Here is a 19,235-nt window from a genome sequence, read left to right on the forward strand (position 1 = left end):
CCCCACCGCCCAGCACACCAGGCAGCTCCTACAGGAATTGAAATTACCATGAAGAGCAAATGAAGCTGCCTGTCCTGAGCTGAGTGGGAAAAGGTGGGCCAAGGTGAAATTAAAAAATGGGTAATTTTTAAATGGAGAAGACCAAAGTTTGGATTTCAGATTTTGAGCTCTGGGTTCATTACACTGGGCAGAGGTTTTCTCAGTGTGAGGCTGATCTGGAGCTGCTGCAGTGGATTCACGAGGTCTGCCCAGCGAACAGAACTCCCCTGCAAGACACCACTGCTCTGCAGAGCACATGGCCCATGGCCTGCACTAAAATCTCCGCTCTGCCCTGCAGCTCAGCCAGAACCGCTAAATTTGAGAGCTCCTGCTGTGCTCCAGTGTTTATCTGCCTCTGGTGCCACTGTGCTCCTTTCTGGCTGTGAGTTTTCTGCTTTTTTAAAAAAATTTTCAAAATTTCTAGATTAATTTCATCTTCCATTTCGCCCTCTTGTTTCAACTACCCAGCTGTCAGTGTAGCTCTGAGACGTATTTTTCTGCTAGCTGTGGGGACAGTGTGTTTAACTAAATAAGGGTGAAAAAGATATATCATGGTCATAATGAAATGTGACCATGTTAATATTTTATTTCAAGTTTCCTATCGGTGTAAATTAATTACCACCCACAATGAGCTCATTTGCGTAGTATCTGGATTTCATGTGAAGCTACAGTAGATAACTGACTAGCTAAGAAGCATTAAAATCTAACTCTTTGGTTATATGTTCAGACAAATGTAGATGCTTTATTAAAAAGGATGGTTGTAATAACAGCATAGAGAATAAAAGTAGGGAATGGTAAGGAAAATGCAGAGAATTTACACATCGCATTTGTAAGCCATCATTAATTTGATGGCTTTAGGATCTTTATGTTCTTTTCCTGTGTGTTCTGTTTCCCGTTTTCTTTAATTAAAAAGAAAATTTATGGAAATATATTCTTCAGGCAGTTAACATTATTTAATCACTCTGAAAAGGCCTTTTGGTGTAGCAGTAAAACTTTATAAGATGGTTGTCTATTAAGTATCTCTCCTGTAGGAATTCTTATATCCGGTATAATAAGATCGCCAAGCTATCAGGTACTAAAAGAGTTTGCTGGAATAGAAAAAATAATGTTTTTTAAAGTAGATTCATGGCCCGTTGAAAAGACTCACCTCGCTGCTCCTCTTGCAAAAGCAGAACAATATAATTTTATGGGCTGTCTTGTTTGCAAATGCATGAATTTAATCCTTGAGTAAACGAGTTCTCAGGGAGAGGGAGTTATTCTGGGAAGGACACCGAAAGGATTGAGAATGTCACGTGTGAAGTTGATAAAGGGTCAAAGCAGAACTGAAGGCTGAAACTGGCATCAAATTTTTTTAAGATGAGACAACTAGTGCACTGCAGTGATATTAAAATCTGCAGGAAAATTGAACGAGAGAATGTGACATTTTGCCCTACTTAGGTAAAAAACCTGTAAAGCCAACTTACCTGGAAAATGGCTGCAGAATTATGAGGATGTTCCCTTCCATACCTTTCCTTAGGCTTTTCACTAAAACATCATGTGTGCTGGTAGAGAGCTGGGCTGTGCTGTCCTCCACTGGGACACCTGTGGGACAGATCCATCCCACAGTTTTAAGAGGGAGTGGAGCAATCTTAGAGCATTTTCACCTGTCTCCCTGTCTTGGGGATGTCTGCTCACCAAGCCCATCTCCCTGGAAGAGGGAGCTTGGCAGGACCTCACCCAGGCAGGGGGGCAGGGGACTTCAGTTCCCTGTGAGCACAGGGTTTGGAGCACCTAAAGTGCTCAGCTGCCCTTCTGGCCTGGGGTAGCTTAGAGCTACTGAAGCCTTTTTTCTCTGTTTCATGGAAGGGTGTTTCACATTGTCATTATGTGCCTGATTGTGCAATGATGGTGTCTGTCCCCAGCTGGGGTGATAACCACACTGGTGCCCAGGTAGTGCCAGCTCCTCCTCTGTAGAAATGACATGGACTTTTCGTAGGATGGGGAGACTGTCTTAAGGGATAGGCATTTCACCCTTTCGTCTTCCTGACCTTTTCTCTGCTTTTAACATATGATGTTTAATTGTTGACCATTAGGTTTTTTTCCTGCTTGGGATTGGAAGAGGGATTGCCACAGAAGGGGCACACTGCTAGTGAAGGTCTTGCTTAATTAAGTCAGCAAAGATCTTAGCAAGCAGTATTCCAGTGACAAACTAGAAACATCAGACAAGCAAAATTTATTGCTACAGTACCTTATTTCAAAGTTGCAGATGAAGTTGTGTCTTATTTGAGGGCCTTAACAAGATGTTACTTTTGTTAATTTGATTTTTCTTTCCTGTCTTACTGAGTCAAATGACAGATGGGTAAGACTGAGCTGGGCTGTGGGTACCACAAGACAGTTATTTTGCAAATATGCTTGTTCAGAGGTTTCCCTCCCAGCAAGAGAAAAAGAAGCATATTTTTGATTTCTGTTGTTTTCTTGACTGGTGCAGCAGCCTGAGAAGGCAATTAGAGCTGTAAAGACACGGGCACACTGCTGCCTGTTCTGACAACACTGCTGGTACTGGAAAAGTAGAATGGGATGTTATCAACGATTGTTCACTGCAAAAAAATACTTGTAATAAAATCAATGCTAGATCAAAATAATTCTATTTGAACCATTGTGTTAAGTAAATTTCCTAAATTTGATTTTTAAAGCTAAAAGATTTAATCTGAAATCCCCTTGAAATCCAAATATTTTACTTCAGACCAAATATTCTTTTCATTGAAACCAAAGGGATTTTTTTCTGAGACCTCATCTCACTGGAACACAAAGAAGTATCTTTAAAACTTAAAAAAAAATCTGAATTATTTTTTATAACTTACCTGATGATCTTTATACATAGTCCTATATAACATCTAATTTATGGATCATCCAAATTTTTATTCAATCTATTTTTCCTCAAAAATTCCCCTTTTGGGATATGTAGTTCAATGAAACTTATGACTTCTCTTAGGTTTGGCAGAACTGACCAGGTGTTTTCTTGTCGGAGATGTCAGCTTTTATCTCCAGTATGATTGAGCAGTGCTTTTCTGCAGTCCAGAACACCTGCCTCTAGGTGAGATTGTCACCCTGGGATAAGGCTGCCACATCTGACAAGGTTGTGTCAGTGCAAAACCATGCAGCTGTAATGCTGAAGGCTTCTACTTGCCTTTTTGACACCCAGACTCTGAGGACTCTGCAGGGCTGCTGCAAGATTTCTTTCTTTTGAGCTTCTGGTTGTACTATTTTGTTAACAAGGTTGCTGTGTGACTCTGGAGGATTTTGCCTCTGTGTCTGTATTTTGTACTTTAAAAAAAAAAAAAAATCTATAACTCACCTCTTTGGAATTCTCAAAGGCTTCCAGTAAAGTGCAAAATGTTATACTGTTATAGTCCATGGCTGTAAATTTCTTTTCTTCTTACTACGAATTCTGCAACTTGTTAGGGCACATTGTGCTTGTGTGTGTGGCCACTTCTAGTGTCAAAGGAATATATCAAATACCCTATTTTTCAAAATATGTGTCTTGGAGCCATTATTCTGCTTCTGACCTACAGTCTGGATACAGCTGATTTGGCTGCAGTGAAGGTTTAACTCTTGTTTTACAGCCCCTGGAAGAAGGACAGGCACTGGAGAGAGCCAGCAGGAGTATGAGATACTGCCGTTCATTGTGACAAACTGAAAATTAATGTCATTTATTCTCAGCTTTGAGAACTGAATTCCATGGGTTGTAATTGAATCTGCTCTCAGACCCATGAGTCTCAGTTCTTCAGCTTAGATATTTCTGTCTTCACATACATGGGAGATCAAAGAAGCACTTGATCATCCGCTACCTCTTCTGGATGGTGACAGTAGCAAGCAGGAGAGGAAGACTCACTGATGTGAATCATTTCGACGAGGAGGGTTCATTGCAAAGGCCTGGCTCTCTCGTGTTAAATACCTGTGTAGTGATTAAATCTCTTCTGAACTCATAGGCTCTGTGTTGCTGCTTACTGTTTGATTAGCTTAGTTCTTTCCTCTCATTGTTATCAAGGCTACATATAAATCCCTGAGATACTGTTGATTGGCTGATGGTCCCCAAACAGTGCTGAGTGTTGCAGTTCTACGGATAGCTGTGGTGAGCTCCCTTAGACCATGGTAAACCTGGATCTCCCTGGGCTGAACACTAAGTTTCCCAAATGATAATCTGCTCTGCCCTGCTCTCTTAGTACCGCTGCTGTGCATTTACTGCTTCTTTTGCTTTGTCATATGCCAAATACCCATTTTCAACAAAAGTTGTTACCATAAAGAGTATTCATTTGCACCAGGCACCAGCCCACTTATATAAACACAGATTTTCTTTCTTGACGTTGGTGATGTGATCCCAAATTTTCTAGATTAGAGAGTTTCCAGTGTAATCACTGATGGCAATGTGTGTGCTGTATGAAGGCTCGGTAGCACAAACATCCCTCTATAGGGCAATTCATTCAAGTCACAGGTTGATGTTTTTTCTTGGAAGACTTATGTTAAAAGTTTTCATTCCAGGATCAGGAAAGTAATTGTGGTCTTTAAGCATGTAAAGAGGTATGATTATCAATGAGCTTTCCACACCGCTTTCCTGCAATAAGAACACCTTCTAAATTACATTTTCCCAACTCAGTAAAGTGTATCATACACTGATCTTATCCCTATGTTACAAAGCTCTTAAAAGCATAGAAATGCTAAAATCCCACAGGTACATGAAGATCCTGTTCAGCTAAGTAGCTTAAAACTGCCATGTGCCTTTCATTTTGAATATGTATTTACACTAAAAATAATGAGATATTAATCACTGTTGCCTGTGGATACAGATGTGCCTTCATATTGATGTACTTTAACCATAAATTTTTATCCTAGGTGTTGAAGAGTTTCAATTGTGGCTGTCTGAGATATATTGTGCTCACCAGCCTAGAAATTACATTTCTTGGAAGAGCTCACCATTTCCACCAGCTCCTGCTGTGGGAATATCCATTAAACAAAATGGAGAAACACACTGAGCAAACAACAATATCAAAATTTTGCTTTTTATTTTCCTCTATTATCCTTGTCAGAAAGAGAAAAAGAAATTTGAGATTAGATTTGGCAAAATCTACAGAAGACGAGATACTGATGGAACATTTTACAGTATATCTAATGCAGGAAGCGTGGTGGATATTAGATGCCTTATGGTGCAAAACTTCATCCTCTTCCTTCACTGTGAAGCCCAGCCTCTTGGCAGTGATGCAGCAGAGAAGGTGGTGTGTGCATGGTGGTAACAAGGCCATGGATGAAATCAAGGAGTACAGGAGTCTATGCAGTGCCATCTATGGGACAGAACAAAAATGTGGTATAAGTAATGTTTTTTTTCTCAAAAGAGTACAGTAATTAATGAACTAATAATAGCACTAGTGATGTTGTCTCAAACTAAGCTTAAGTAGTTAAAACACAGAAGGGTGAACAAGTCACTATCGTAAGGAGGCAGGGAGAAAATACGGGACTGTTGTCACTCTGATGATGGCTCATGCTTGTGATTGTATTCACAGGAGGGGCCAGGGGGTAACCAGGGTGGGTGAGAGCTGTATGCGTACCCCCAGAGTGTGGTTCGTCACCCCCTACAAATTCACACACAAGGTTACCACAGCTTTGGTGAACTGCAAGTAGGATGTCACTACCAAAAAGTTGGTGGCCGTATCTGCATGGGGCTGGACCTCTGCAAGTGCATGGACTGGCTGTGTCCAGGTGAAAGTCAGGAAACCTCTGTCTAAGCTTTGGGCTTCACCTCTCCATGAATGATGGCCTTCATGTAGGAAAACAGTCTCCTAGCCTGTGTGTAATGAAAAATTAGATGGTATTTGTGTCCTGAGCAAATACATGTTCTGATCATAGCCTTCAGATGGAAAATGGTAGAGGAAAAAGATGTCCCTAGAGTTCATTATTCCGAAGTGGTTTTCCTCTCACAGCTGCCTGGATGTTTCTGTGCTCTACAGTTGCTGCTGGGTGAGAGAACAGATTAAAATGAATAGGTACAGAGCTACTTTGAAAGAAGATGCAAGCCTGCCTTTCAGCCCTGCAGTGACCAACCATTCAATGTGTTCTTCCTTAGGCCCAGGCTACTGTAGTTGCCTTTGAAGCTAGCTTGCCCTTTCATGACAAGGCATCTTCTTTTGAGATATTCTTGACATCTTTAAACCAGATAAGTTTTCAAGTCTCAGGCTGTCTTACTGACAGTGCTGTGTCTTTCTTGCAGAATATAAAGTATTTTTAGCTTGCGGTTTCAACCATTGTACCTTCTGTCTGTCTCATTTTACTGCCTCACAATATACCTATTTATTCTGCTTCACTCTAACTGGGGCAGCTTCAGGATGGCCCAGCCTGCAGGTCACACCCCCCAGCCTGCACATAGAAGCAATGCAGGGTCACGGTGCTGAAGGTAAAATGACCCAGTGGCTCCTTTTCTAGGGCTCTATCAAATGTACAACACATCAGGGTGTATTAATGGATATAAATCTTTACTGCATCCACCAGCTCTGTGCACAACCACCAGAAGTTGAAGCATCACAACTTTGATGACGGCATCTCTTCTGGAGGATTTATCTGTTGCCCCAAATGTTTCATTCCAAAGTGAAATTCTGATTTTTCATTGTACTTTTAAGTACAGAAGTGTTCAGGTGAATTCATCTAAATTTGTTAGTGCTGGCGTAGATTTGAAACTACTTTTTGGCACAAGTAAAGGTTTTCCTAAAAATAGATACCCTCTCTATATCTCTTGATCTACAACACCTTCTGGTGCTTATTCACAGATCTCAGGCTCTTTATTTTGTTCTTAATAAATCCCGGGCTGAAACCCCGGCACAGCTCTGGCACATTAGCAGGGCTACCTACATTTTGCAGATGAGCAAACTGGAAGACCAAACACTTAAAATGTAGAAGCCCTGAATCCTCTTGCATACTTCTTCCTTTAACTTGTCATTTTCTTCTTACTATTCACAACAAACAAATTAGGAAAAACATCTACATAGTGCTATGAGCATGCCCTGGTGTCACCACACTGCTTGTGTGGTTTGTTGCCCTCCCTTCGCTTGACTGACATTCTGTTCCCACTTCTTGGTTCTTGATCCTACCCTGCCTCTATCAGGGCAAATCTCTTGACATTTTTTTGCTTTTCTCTCCAGTATACAGTGTATTATCTCTCTCCCTCTTTATGTTAAATTTTTTTCCTTTTTTTAGCCCATCCCCCAGGATTCTGTTCTCCTTGATCCAAGACACTGCTTGAATCTGGTGAAAAAAGTAAACCTCTTGTGCTGAAGGGCCTGATGAACTGCTTCAAAACCAGAATGAGAACAAACAGCAAAGCAGCACAGAGAGAGGAGCTGCAGATGGTCTCTACGTACTGGTGTGTTTCACTTTGCAGGTAAGGGGAAAATGTGCCTTGTGGCATTGACCACTACTCCCTTTTGCTGCCTCCCACCTATCATCCTCTCCTTAAGCTTCTGCGTTTCTTCCTTAACCTGTTTGTGCCTTGCCAGGTGAGTGCTGTGGAGAGGCTCAGTGCAGGCTGCAGGGAGGTGTTCTCAGCAGATCATTTCAGGTACCTCCAAACAGTGGCTGTGCATTGCACACTTATCTGAGGATGGCTCTGCACAGCCTGCCCTTTGGTAATCCAGGACAAGGCAGCTCTTGCCGACCGTGGCTTATCTTTTTGGCTAGCATCCCTTTTTGCTTCCAGGAAAATGATGAGTTTATGTCAGGTTCAGTAATCCTGATGTCTGCACAGTCGAGAGAAAAAGCATTTCACTGTGAGAGTATGTGTGCCTGTACAGCTTTGACAAGCCTCTTGTCTCCCTTGGTGAAGAGACAGCAGGGCTGAAAATCTATGGAGTCATATTTGCTGACTAAGGTCACTAACTGGCAGTGACTCAAAATATGTTTTTCTGTCAGCCCAACAGTATGGAATGTTGTGCTTTTTCTGTTTCTTTCCTTGAAAAAATACTCTACATCAGAAAAGTTAATGCCTCAAGAGATCCAGGAAGGTCTGTTCCTTTGACAGGATACATACATGCACTCTAGTACAGAATTCTCTGTTCACTGGCATCCCTTCTTCACTCTGTTGTGCTAGCCTATTTTCACATTGGGAAAGAGAAACTTTTATAACTTACATTATAAACTATATTTACTAGATTGTCTTTCTGGTAGCTATTCTTTTTTTCCACTTTCTGATCACTTACTGTCGATGTGGAGAAGGGTGTTGGGCAAAGCCACCTGGACAGGCTGTACCAAGATCTCACTGAGTGCCTGAGATGTTTCTGCCTGCCATGAAGTAGCTAATTTCTAAAATGAGGAACTTTTCCACTTTTTAGAAAATCCATGTTCCATGCTAAAGATAGTACTTAAACTGCCTCCTCACCTATGAATCATAAAATCACAGTACCATAGAATGGTTTGGTTTGGAAGTAATCTGAAAAATCATGGAGTTCTAACCACCTGCCATGTGCAGGGCAACATTCCACAAGACCAGGCTTCTCCAAGCCCCATCCTGGCCTTGAACACTTCCTTGAGTACTTGAAATTAGTCAAAAAAACCATTTCGTTAGAAGAATCTGCCATTATAGCTTTTCTTACTTTCATTTTTCCAACTTTTTTTAAAAGCTTCTTTCTGACTTTGTTCCCCTTTGTTTTTCTTTGTCTTTTACTCCAGAAGAATTTTGGAGCAAAAAAGAATACAGTCATTGGGAGAGGAAGCTGTGACATTTCAAGATGGGAAGGGAATTTTAAATCACATTTGAAATAAAATTACCTTGCCCAGAAGATCTGTCGATATGGAATAATATCTCTTGCTTGCCTGTAAACTCATCTGCTGTGCAGGTGATGGCAGGGTAAAATGAGCCTTCAAGCATCACCACCAAAGCAGGAGGCAGCACTTGCACTGTGCTGTGGAGGTACCCCATAGAAGCAGGTCATAGATAAATGAGGCAATGTGTATAAAAACAATAATCATTTAGATGGTTTTTCAGATTCATAATAGTGTAAAAAATAATGATCATTAATTTGTTTTTTAGAAAAACACTCAAACCCAGACAAACATTTCCATCTTCTATACAAAGCAATTCAATTACTGTTTTGGTGGAGTTGAATCTCTTGGTATTCCTGTGAGAAATTTTGCTCTTTATTTATTTCTTTTTTATGGACTGGGACACAGGGACATACTTGCCTGAAGGCACAAAAGGAATCTATTTGAAGTTTTGTAGGAATTTTGCCACAGTTAATAACTACAGGTTGAAAGGAGTCTCTCCATGTTGTCCTTAGATTAGGCTTCCCACAAACAGGCGCCCGCAATGCAGCAATGTCCATTTTCTGTTCACACTGCTGCAGAGAAGGCTGCTCTGCCTATTCCATCCAGGGAGAGCTCCTACAGAAGAAGAAACAGCCTCATGATGCTCAGCAACCACTGAACACCGTTGGAGGCAGGGCCACCTAAATCACAGCCCCTCCTCAGAAAGCCTCCTGCCAGCATTTTACAGCTTCACTTGTTTTTCACGTTTCTTCTTTTCTCTGTTTTCCTGTACAAACTCAGGCAAGGAAGAGCTTTTCCTCGGTACAGAAATCTCTGGCTCTTGGAGCATTTTTAGGCCCACTGCTACCACTCAAGCGGTTCATTCAGAAAGCCCTTCAGAGCAATCCTAGGCCACGGCACATCCCTCAGTGCCTGGGGACTTGTACCAGGTTGGGGCTTAACCATGGAAATTTTTGTGTTTTCCAGCATGAAAACAAAGCTCTTCTCTTGACTGAGACCTCTGGCAGTGCTGACAGCATTTCCTGGGGTGCTGCCAAATTAAAAACAGTGGTATTTTCTCTGAAAAACAGAACCCATATTGAAAGTATCTAAGCTGTGTTTATGAAAATCTTGGACTCACTTGATTAGGAATTTTAAGTTGGTCACAGTCCTTGAAGCTTGCCCACTTCACCCTCATTTCTGTAGGAAACTGCAGCTGCTCTGATGAAAAACAGTTATTTAAAAAATTGCTTGTAGGTATGGCAACCTTCATGCCATGTATTTCAATGGAAAATATAAAACAGCATCAGATGTTTCTTAATAGGAAATTTATGAAGATTTTAGTCTTTGTACATTTAAAAATTGAAATATTCAATTTTTGAAAGGGGTTATAAAAATCTCATTAATTTTTGCATTTTTGTTGTGTGAGCTGCTGCTTAACTTTTTGTTTTGGTTTGGTTTTTTGTTGTTTTTTTTAGTATTCCTTTGGTTGCTTTAACTCTTCAGAGCATAACACCTGGAGTACTTTCCAAGTGACAGCCCCTCCTTTCCTGTCTGTGCCTGCCTCCCACTCTATCTAGTTTTTTACTGGAGGGACAGGCCAACCAATTGTGCTGGCACAAGGCTGGAGAAGTGCCAGTGATCTCAGACTTCGCCTTCCTGCAGTAAATAATTCAAGAGGGCTAATTTAGTTCTTTGCCCGTTAATTGCCTCGTGTTTGTCTGCTCCGAGAGAAACAAATAGATGTGCTTGTAGTTGGGTTATTTTGTACCCCCATATTTCCATGTTCTTTCTCAAAGGCACAAACATTCACAGGGTACTCAATTTGCCTAAGAACAGCCCCAGTAGTATTTAACCTCCCAGACAACGTGTATTGGAAGGGTAAAATTTGCAAATCTGCTATTTTAATTTTGGTTTCTTCCCTCTTTCTTTCCTCTCAGCCTTCATACTTTCAAAATCATGAGGATAAAATTAAGGAAGCCTTGCTGAAACATACAGCATAGGCTGCCCTAAATGCCTGGAGCCATGCTGATACCTTCTGGTGCCTCCAAAGTGTGGATTAGGTCTAACTAATACTGTTTCTTGATCAGTGGTTTTGACACAAACGCATCAAAGGGATTTATTTAATTACAGCTGTAAGAGCAAGGGATTTTTTCTAGGCAGCTCCCAGTGTGGCAGCAGTGAAATTTCCTTCTAGTGATGGGATTTTTGTCTGCTGTAGGTGACTGAATGCCCCATCACTCTTGTGGGGTTTTTTTTGTTTTACCTTTTTTCTGGGCTGGTCTGAAGCTACTGGTTGGCACTGGAAGATGTCTAAGATGTGGGCACTTTCCTCAGGTGCCATAAGTTTGTATAACTGAGCATCAGCAGCTTTTGTCTAATTACTCCTGGCCCACGTGTTGAAATGTTCTTTTTTGTAGGTTATAATGAGGAGGTGTTTTCAAGGTATTCAAAGAGGACGTTTGTGTTTCTTTATTCCAATATGTAAAAAAAATTGAATTGATCTCATATCTCTCAATATACCTGAGAGGAAGTAGGCAAAGGCTGTGTAACATTCAACACCTTCTTGCTCTCCCATTTTGTGTTTTGGAGGACTGACATTGGCTCCACTCTCCTCTGGGTGCAATGGACTTTCAGTGTTGGATCCATCTGCCTTGTCTATTGCTGTAACCAGATGAGACATTACTGGTACAGAGAAGAATATCTACCTTTTAGACAGAGCTCTAGAAGGGGAATTGCACTACTGCGAAGAAGTTTAAATGAAATTATGGAACTTCGTAGTCCATTGACTGCACTAAACCACCTACATTTTATTTAGAGTTGTGAAGCTCTAATGGAGCTTGGAAAAAGTTGCCAAAAGGGCTGGAATTCTCTATTGGAGTGGGAAGTTTCTGATACAATAAGAAATTAGAAGGGTCAAGGAAAATAAGGCTGTGTGGGATCTTAAGGAGCCCTCTAGTCTCGCCCATGCAATATGCTTAAAGGCATTAACAGAATCATGGAGATGAAGGTCTTAGGTTCAGGGCTGGATCTACACTTGAGCAGATTTATGTTGCAAAATTTCCTATCATAGAGCAATCACACATGAAAAGATATGTTGCGTTCTTCTGCCATGAGGGGGAAAGTTTAGGAATGCTGAGATCTGAGGTCACCGAGTGCCAGTATGATCCTTTATAAGCCAGCACAGCATGAAAGAGACTGGAAGTACAGGGCTGCAGAGACATCATCCAGTTAATATCTGCCTCTCTTCAACTGGACTTTATGCATGGAACAACTTGTTCAGTCCTGAGATTTAAGTTCTTCTTCCTTTTCTGGGAAGTGTCATGTGCAGCATGCAGACACGCAAGGCTCTACTGTGTTGCCATCCATGTGCTATGAGTATGGCCGGGTCAGTGCCAAACTGTGCACTAAAATAGCATTAGCACCATCTACTTTGGGACATTGTGCAGAGGCAGTCAGACAATGAGCCAAAGCCTACTATTTCAGGAGAAATATTATCTACAGTTTGCATAGAGGCAGCCAAAAAGCTGTTAGAAGCTCTAGCACACCTATTTATGCTTTTCTGTTTTGCTTTGGTTTTATAGTCAAACTTTAGTCAGGCTTCTTTCAGTAGTGTGACAAATTGAACACCATTAGCAGGCCAAAGACAGGGAAAGATTTGGGTTAATTTGCTTCAGGAGAATTTGTGCCCTATACAAATTAATTTGCAGATGGCACTAGACCTTGGCTAGGGTTACATTTCACTTGGAATTTTCTCAGTCACTTTTTAAGACAAGAAGATAAAGATAGCTCTCTCTTTTCAGTAAGTCAGTGCATTTAGCTACAAAAATATAATGGAAGAAAACATGCAGTTTGGAAAGGAACCAGCAGTGTTTGGTTTGTTCTAAATTTTCCCACTGAAAAAAATTTAATGTTTGAAGCCCCACTACTCTCCATCCATTCATAGGGTCTCTCCAGGAGAGGTAAATCTGGTGCTGTGATAACTTTGAAATCTTTGTACATTTCTTAGTGAGTGTTTAAAGTTTCACTACTCCTTCCTAGTTAGACATCTGACAAGCTCTGGCTTTTCTACTGTGTGTTTTTACTTCCCTTCAGTGATTTTTCCCTTACTCTTGAAGCTCACATCCACAGGGAAAAGGAAAAAACTGCACCACTTCTCTGAAATTCTGCTAAATAAAATCAGCTCATAAAAACTCGGTTCGAGGTCCAAGAAATCTTGAGATAAAGCCAAGTTCTCTGATGCATACTCTTCAAATTTGGCTGAGAGTGTGAAAACAGGCATATTTACTTGAGCAAAAAAAATATTTACAGGACCCGCAGTAGCTCTGTGTTTTGCCGTCTGGCTGTGCCGCTGCAGATGTTCCGCAGCTTCCCGGCGTGCGAGGGAGCAGGCAGAGCCAGCCAGGTTTTGAGCCATCCCAGGGATTCAGGGTTTTCGGTGATTTTCCCCCATTCCCCGGAATAGCAGGAACGGTAGGAGGCTCCCTTTGCCCACGAGAGGGCAGGAACGTCGCGGCAAAGCCCGCTCGGGGACTGCGATCCCTCGGTTGCTGGGAATGGGATTCGCGGAGATGCGCTCCTTGTTTCCCAAACTATCAGCCTTCTGCTCTTAACAAAAAAAGGGAAAGCGGTCCAAGAGGGAGGATAGGCATCGAGTGGGACAGGTTGCTAAGGGTCAGCTGAGCTTTCTGGGGAGTGGGAAACAGAGAATGAATCTTTGCCAGTAATTCTAGTAATTGTGAAGGAGGTGTGGCATCTTCAGGAGCTTGTACTAGCATGCTGTTTAACAACTTTGTTATGAACACGGACACGGGGATTGAGGGCACCCTCAGCAAGTCTCTGAGCTGTATGGAGCTGTTCACACAGTGGAGGGAAGGGATGCCATCCAGAGGAACCTTCACAGACTGGAGAGGTGGGCCCATGAGCATATCATGGACTTCAACAAGACCAAGCAGAAGGTCCTGCATGTAGGTCAGGGCAATCCCAAGCACAAACACAGACTGTGTGGAAGGTGGATTGAGAGCTGAGATGAAGGACTTGAGAGTGTAATTTGATGACCTTAACTTGACCCAGCAATGTTCACTTAGAGCCCAGAAAGCTGTAAGTGTCCAGGGTTGCATCACTAGCACAGTTGCCAGCAGATGAAGGGGGATTCTGTCCCTCTGCTTTACTTTTGAAACACCCTACCTGGCATGCTATATCCAGCTCTGGGGTCCCCACTATAAGAAAGACATGGACTGACTGGGTTCAGAGGAGGCTACAAAGGTAATCTGAGGCCTGGACAACCCCTGCTATGGAGACAGGTTGAGAGAGCTGGGGTGTTTAACCTGGAGGAGAGAAGGTTTCAGGGAGACCTTAGGACAGTTTTCAGTACCTAAAAGGGCTCCAAGAGTGTTGGACAAGGACTTCAGAAAAGGGCATAGAGTGATAGAAAAAGGAGAATGGCTTTAATCAGAAAGAGAATAGGTTTAGATTAGGTGTTAGGAAGAAATTCCTCCCTGTGAGGGTGGTGAGGCCCTGGCACAGGTAGCCCAGAGAAGTTTTGGGTGCCTCATCCTGGAAGTGTTCAAGGCCAGGTTGGATGGGGCCTCGAGCAAACTGGTCTAGTAGAAGGTGTCCTTGCTCTGGGCAGGGGGCTAGAACTGGATAATCTTTAAGGCCCCTTCAACCCAAACCATTCTGGTTTTTTATGATTTTACTTTTAAAATACTAGTTTTATCAAAGAATTTACAGGTGTAGTGGAGCAAGGGGAAAAATTAAAAAGGGAGTGTTCTCAAAACCATTACTTTCACAGACTGGCACTGGACTTTTTTCGCATTCTAGGACAGGAAGAAAGATTCAGTAATCCCAGTCATATTTATTCAAAATAGCTCTGAGGTTGCCTTTCCTTCAGGAATTGTCTTTTTGTACAGAAGATTGCTGAGCTGAAACTGAAAAATATTTGCTACATCTCCTTCCCCAAAGACGCCTGGTTTTCAGGAGTATGTCTGTTCCTTTTGTGAAGATGCCTGCAGAGCTGCTTGGGAAGCCAAACAGAACTCTTCACATTTATCATAATGCGTTGATTGCTTTTTTCAATACTGCTGATGTTGGTAAGAACAGCAGGGCAAAAACATTAATATTAGGCAATAATGTTTATCTCACACACAAAACGTTTGGATTTGGTTCAGCTACTGCTGTACAGGCAGTGGTGGTATTAGTCTAGAATGATGTTGGTATTAAGGGTAGAAGTCTATATGACCGCTGGGCTTAATACTGAGCCAGTTGTCTCCAGGGCTAGACCCTGACCAAGTACTGAGCATCTCTACAAGTGCAGATCTTTGGGACAGCACTGCAGCTAAGGAAAGCTTTTATCTGCCTATGGATAGGACAGAGTGAAAAACCCTGTCACCATGGAGTGCTCTGAGTGCTGGTACTGTGTGTCTGCCACTCTCCATCCACAATGACAAAATAAAAGAGAAAGAGGCAGCTCTTCAGGTGCTGTGCTGGGAAAGCATATTACAGAAGTAGAAAAAATTGACTTGGCACTGCCCTCTGTGGGAGCAGCTGCCTTTCCACAATACACAGAAGCGCCAAAAATGCTTCTTCTCCACACATGGGAGAGACAGTAGTCTCCTCTTCTGTCATTACTGAAGAACTGCTCAAATTAGTTAATAATTTTAATGTAAAGGCATTTGTATTTTGATCTAGAAAGCTATGGCTGCTCTCCAAATATTCAAGGTCTTTTTCATCTGAGTAGATAAGTAAATATTACAAATACATGATAAAAAGTTAGCATTTCACTGAATACTTTAGTATTCACAGTTAGCATTACACTGAATACAAAAAGGCTGAAAGATAACACTGAATTGCTGAAATAAAATGCATCAGTAGATGTAAATACATCTCACCTGTGAAAACTTAAATCGCCTTTGTCTGAATGTCTGGTTGTTACCAACTGAGTTTTGCAACCCATGTCAGGCATGGTAGAGCCATTTGTTTAAAATGCTTAACCTTTGTGTAGGAGTTGCTCCAGTAATGACTCAGGAGGAGATTGCAGTGAATTGAATCACTACATAAATTTTCTACTGCCTGAGAAATTCAGCTGCAAAAGAAAGGTTAGTGAAAAGCCTCTAAAGTGTAATGTCATCGCAGCCTAAAGTGCTCTGATAATTTAAAGTTGATAACTGCTGAAGTCTGGGCTGAGCCTCACCGCCGATTACTTTTTCACTGCAGGATTGTTTTCCTGCTTTTCTTTGGATTATAGTGGTATTGCCCAGTGTCCAAATATAGAGAATGTTTCCATTCAGTGCTTTTTTTTGTATGCAGAATGCGTTAATCTGATCTAAGCAGCAGATCATGTTCTATAAGCTGATATTTTGACAACTCGTTTGATCCATAGCCACTTCAACTTTCCTAAAGTGTTTGAAAGGGAAACATCCTGGCACTGAAAGCAGAGCTGAAGAGGTCCCACTGCTTAAAGGCACTGAGGTACCTTCAGCTGATGAAGCTTTTCTGTCAAAGGACTCCAGGCCTAAACAAATATACTGAAACTGTGGTGAAAATCTTGCAGATGATACTTCCTTTCTCTTGTTCCTCTCAGATCAGAAACTGAATCAGAAAAATTACACTTTTCCAAGAAGGTAGAAATTTTAGTCTTTAAGGAGAAGAACTTCTCTGCAGAAGATGGTTGTAAGGGTGGCAAGGGGATGTCTGTGAGCAGTCTCACCAGAGGGTATCCAAGATTGTCAGTGTCTCCAAGCAGACATGGGCAGGACTGCTTTATTTTAAGCCAGTTCTCAGCTCTCTGCCCAGCAGAACTCAGCCTTCCAGCACCTCCATTTGTACACAAAGAGAGGTGCAGCCTTAGAAGCTGTGAGGATGGTAATCAGCAACCAGCTCTCTCTGCTGTGGGCAGAGCTCCTGGTCCTTTGCCTGCAGCCTGTGCCAGTTGTGGCTGTGGGAAGGATCGGCACAAAAACAGAGTTGTCCTCCTGTATTCCATGGACTTCATCACTTACAGCAAACTGAGCATTAGCCATCTAAACTTGTTCAAACCAGGCAGCCTTACAGCCCCAAAGAAACTAAATGCAGAGACCAAGCATTTCATGGGAGTCTGAGAACCCTGTTGGATGGCAGAGGGGTGGGAACAACCTCATTTTCCCACAGAGAATAATGAAATAATCGTATCAAAACACACAAAGCTACTGATTCTAAGGGAGTTCAGTTATCCAAGGGCAACAATAAGACAACAAGCTTTTCCCTCTGTTTGACACTCACTTGTCTTCCTTGCCTGGTATTTTATAGCCGTTTCTGTGAACCAAGTGGCTACTTAGCAAAAGCAATGTGTCAGTATGAGAACTTTATATGGGGCCTGGAATATCATCACTGAGATTTAATGCATTTCAAAAAACATTAAGGTCAGGAGAAATAATTTATCACTGGCTTATCAGTTTGCTTCCCAGCACACACCAAAAAACAAGGGGTTTATCAAGGGGTTCTTGCACTGCTTCCAGGAGTTATTGGCAGAAGCAGCTCCTTGGAGCTAAAGTGAATTTAATATGACTGAAGTTTAGAAAATTCTCTCCTTTCTAATTCAAATTATCTGTGATGAAAAACTACTTGTCCTAGTGTTATAATATAAGCCAAACATCTTATACCTGGCAATATTTAATAGCTGTGCATAAGCAGCATTTTTGCTCTGCAACCCAGAATATTCTTAATATTTTTCTTAGAGACATTGTTTGTGTTGGCTTTCCTCTAAATTCATAGTATTTCATTCTCAGACAAACTGCAATGAAACCTACATATCTATTAAGAAGTCTTGCACCTAGATAGAGAAAATGTAGTAACAAGATTGCTAAACAGAAATTGCTATATATTTAAATGATCATGAGCTTGTCAGCTGTTCCTTTGTTCGGATTATTATAGCCACACATAAAATATTTGACTGAATGCTCAACTTTTCCTCAGCTAGAATCCAGATGGATGTCTGGTAAAATAACAAGCACACCCCACTCCACCTGTCCTCAAAATCCCTTCCTGCTTTGGCTGCATTTCTCCCTGTGTTGAAGCCAGTATTTTAGGAACTAAATTGGACAAAGCAAGCAAGCAAACAACCTCTTTTGTGTTGATTTCCAAATCAAATCATTGTTAATCACGTCAGTAGTCCCAGCTGGTTCAACAGCCTTGGAATCCAGCTTTCTGGCTCTAAGGTCCTTTGCATGGATGCCACCTGTGTGCTCCCCAAGTTTGCTATTAATTTTTGTTAGAAGCATTCATTGTCTGATTCTTTCACCTGTTCAATTCTGCACGAGACATTAGATTTCAAATCTCTCTGTGAAGGGAGGGAGTTGCTGATCAAGGGCACCAGTGACTCACCTAAAAGGAACAACAGTTCATCAGTGACTAAGAAGTGTGGCACATGTTTCAGCGCAGTAAGATGCTAATTTCTGGGGCTAAACCCTTCTCTTTTGGAATACATCTCTGTTGGTGAATGTGACACCTTAGGCGGTGTCAGTCTGCCTTCTCAGACTGTGCTGAATATGTGTGTAGTGGGTTTGGTTCATAACCAGGCGGAAACACCAATTTAGTGTAGGGGTTTGGTCCAGAATACTCTTTACTATTTACCTTCTGTGAGATAAGAATTAGGAGAAATACAAAGCAGGCACCAAACTTGAAAGAATATAAAGAAATTTATTAACAGACCTAAAAGAGGGAAAAAGAAAAAAAATAAAATCATACCACACCTTCAGAACTCTTCTCCTCCCCCCACCTTTCTCCCTTCTCCAAGTGACAATGTAAAAAGACAACCCCTGAGATGTTCAGTCTGTTTACCACTTCCATAATAGCCTTGTTCAGTTCATTTAGGAAGAGGAGTCTCTCATGCTATGGAGAAATTAGCACAATGAGACAGCCACCCATGTTGGTTTTCTGTTCGCATCATGTGAGAGTCCCTTCCCACGACTTGCAGCTTTTCCCACAACTACTTTAGAGGGTTCAATCTTGAGCTACTGGGGCGCAATTTTAAGATTGAGCCATTCAGAAACAAAAGTTCTCTTTACCATCTCTGGGAGAACTTCCTCTCTAAGAATAGAGGCCCTCCTCCTTCCCTGGGAGCAAAGGGTCCTCTTCATCTTCATCTCTAGGACTATCTCTAGGAGCATCTCTAGGAACTGAGGTCTTCTCTTTTTCCATTTGGAGCAAGAGTCCTCATCGCTTCCATCTCTCCCTGTTCAAACTTCTCATGAAATTACAGCTGCTTCAGTATCTGCCTATCTCAGTGCAGGTGCTTTTGCTCACGAGTACAAGTTGAACGCTCCACCCCCCATGCCTTCATGAAATTACAACGGGTACTCTGATACATCATAGCTTTACAACAGAATTTCAGCTTTAAGCATCTCCTCTTTCTCTTCCCTCAGGTTTTCAGCTCTTCACAGCACTAAAAGGGTTAATCT

The sequence above is a fragment of the Coloeus monedula genome (genome assembly GCF_965178545.1).
Source record: "Coloeus monedula genome assembly, chromosome: 15".
In the NCBI taxonomy this organism is placed as follows: domain Eukaryota; kingdom Metazoa; phylum Chordata; class Aves; order Passeriformes; family Corvidae; genus Coloeus; species Coloeus monedula.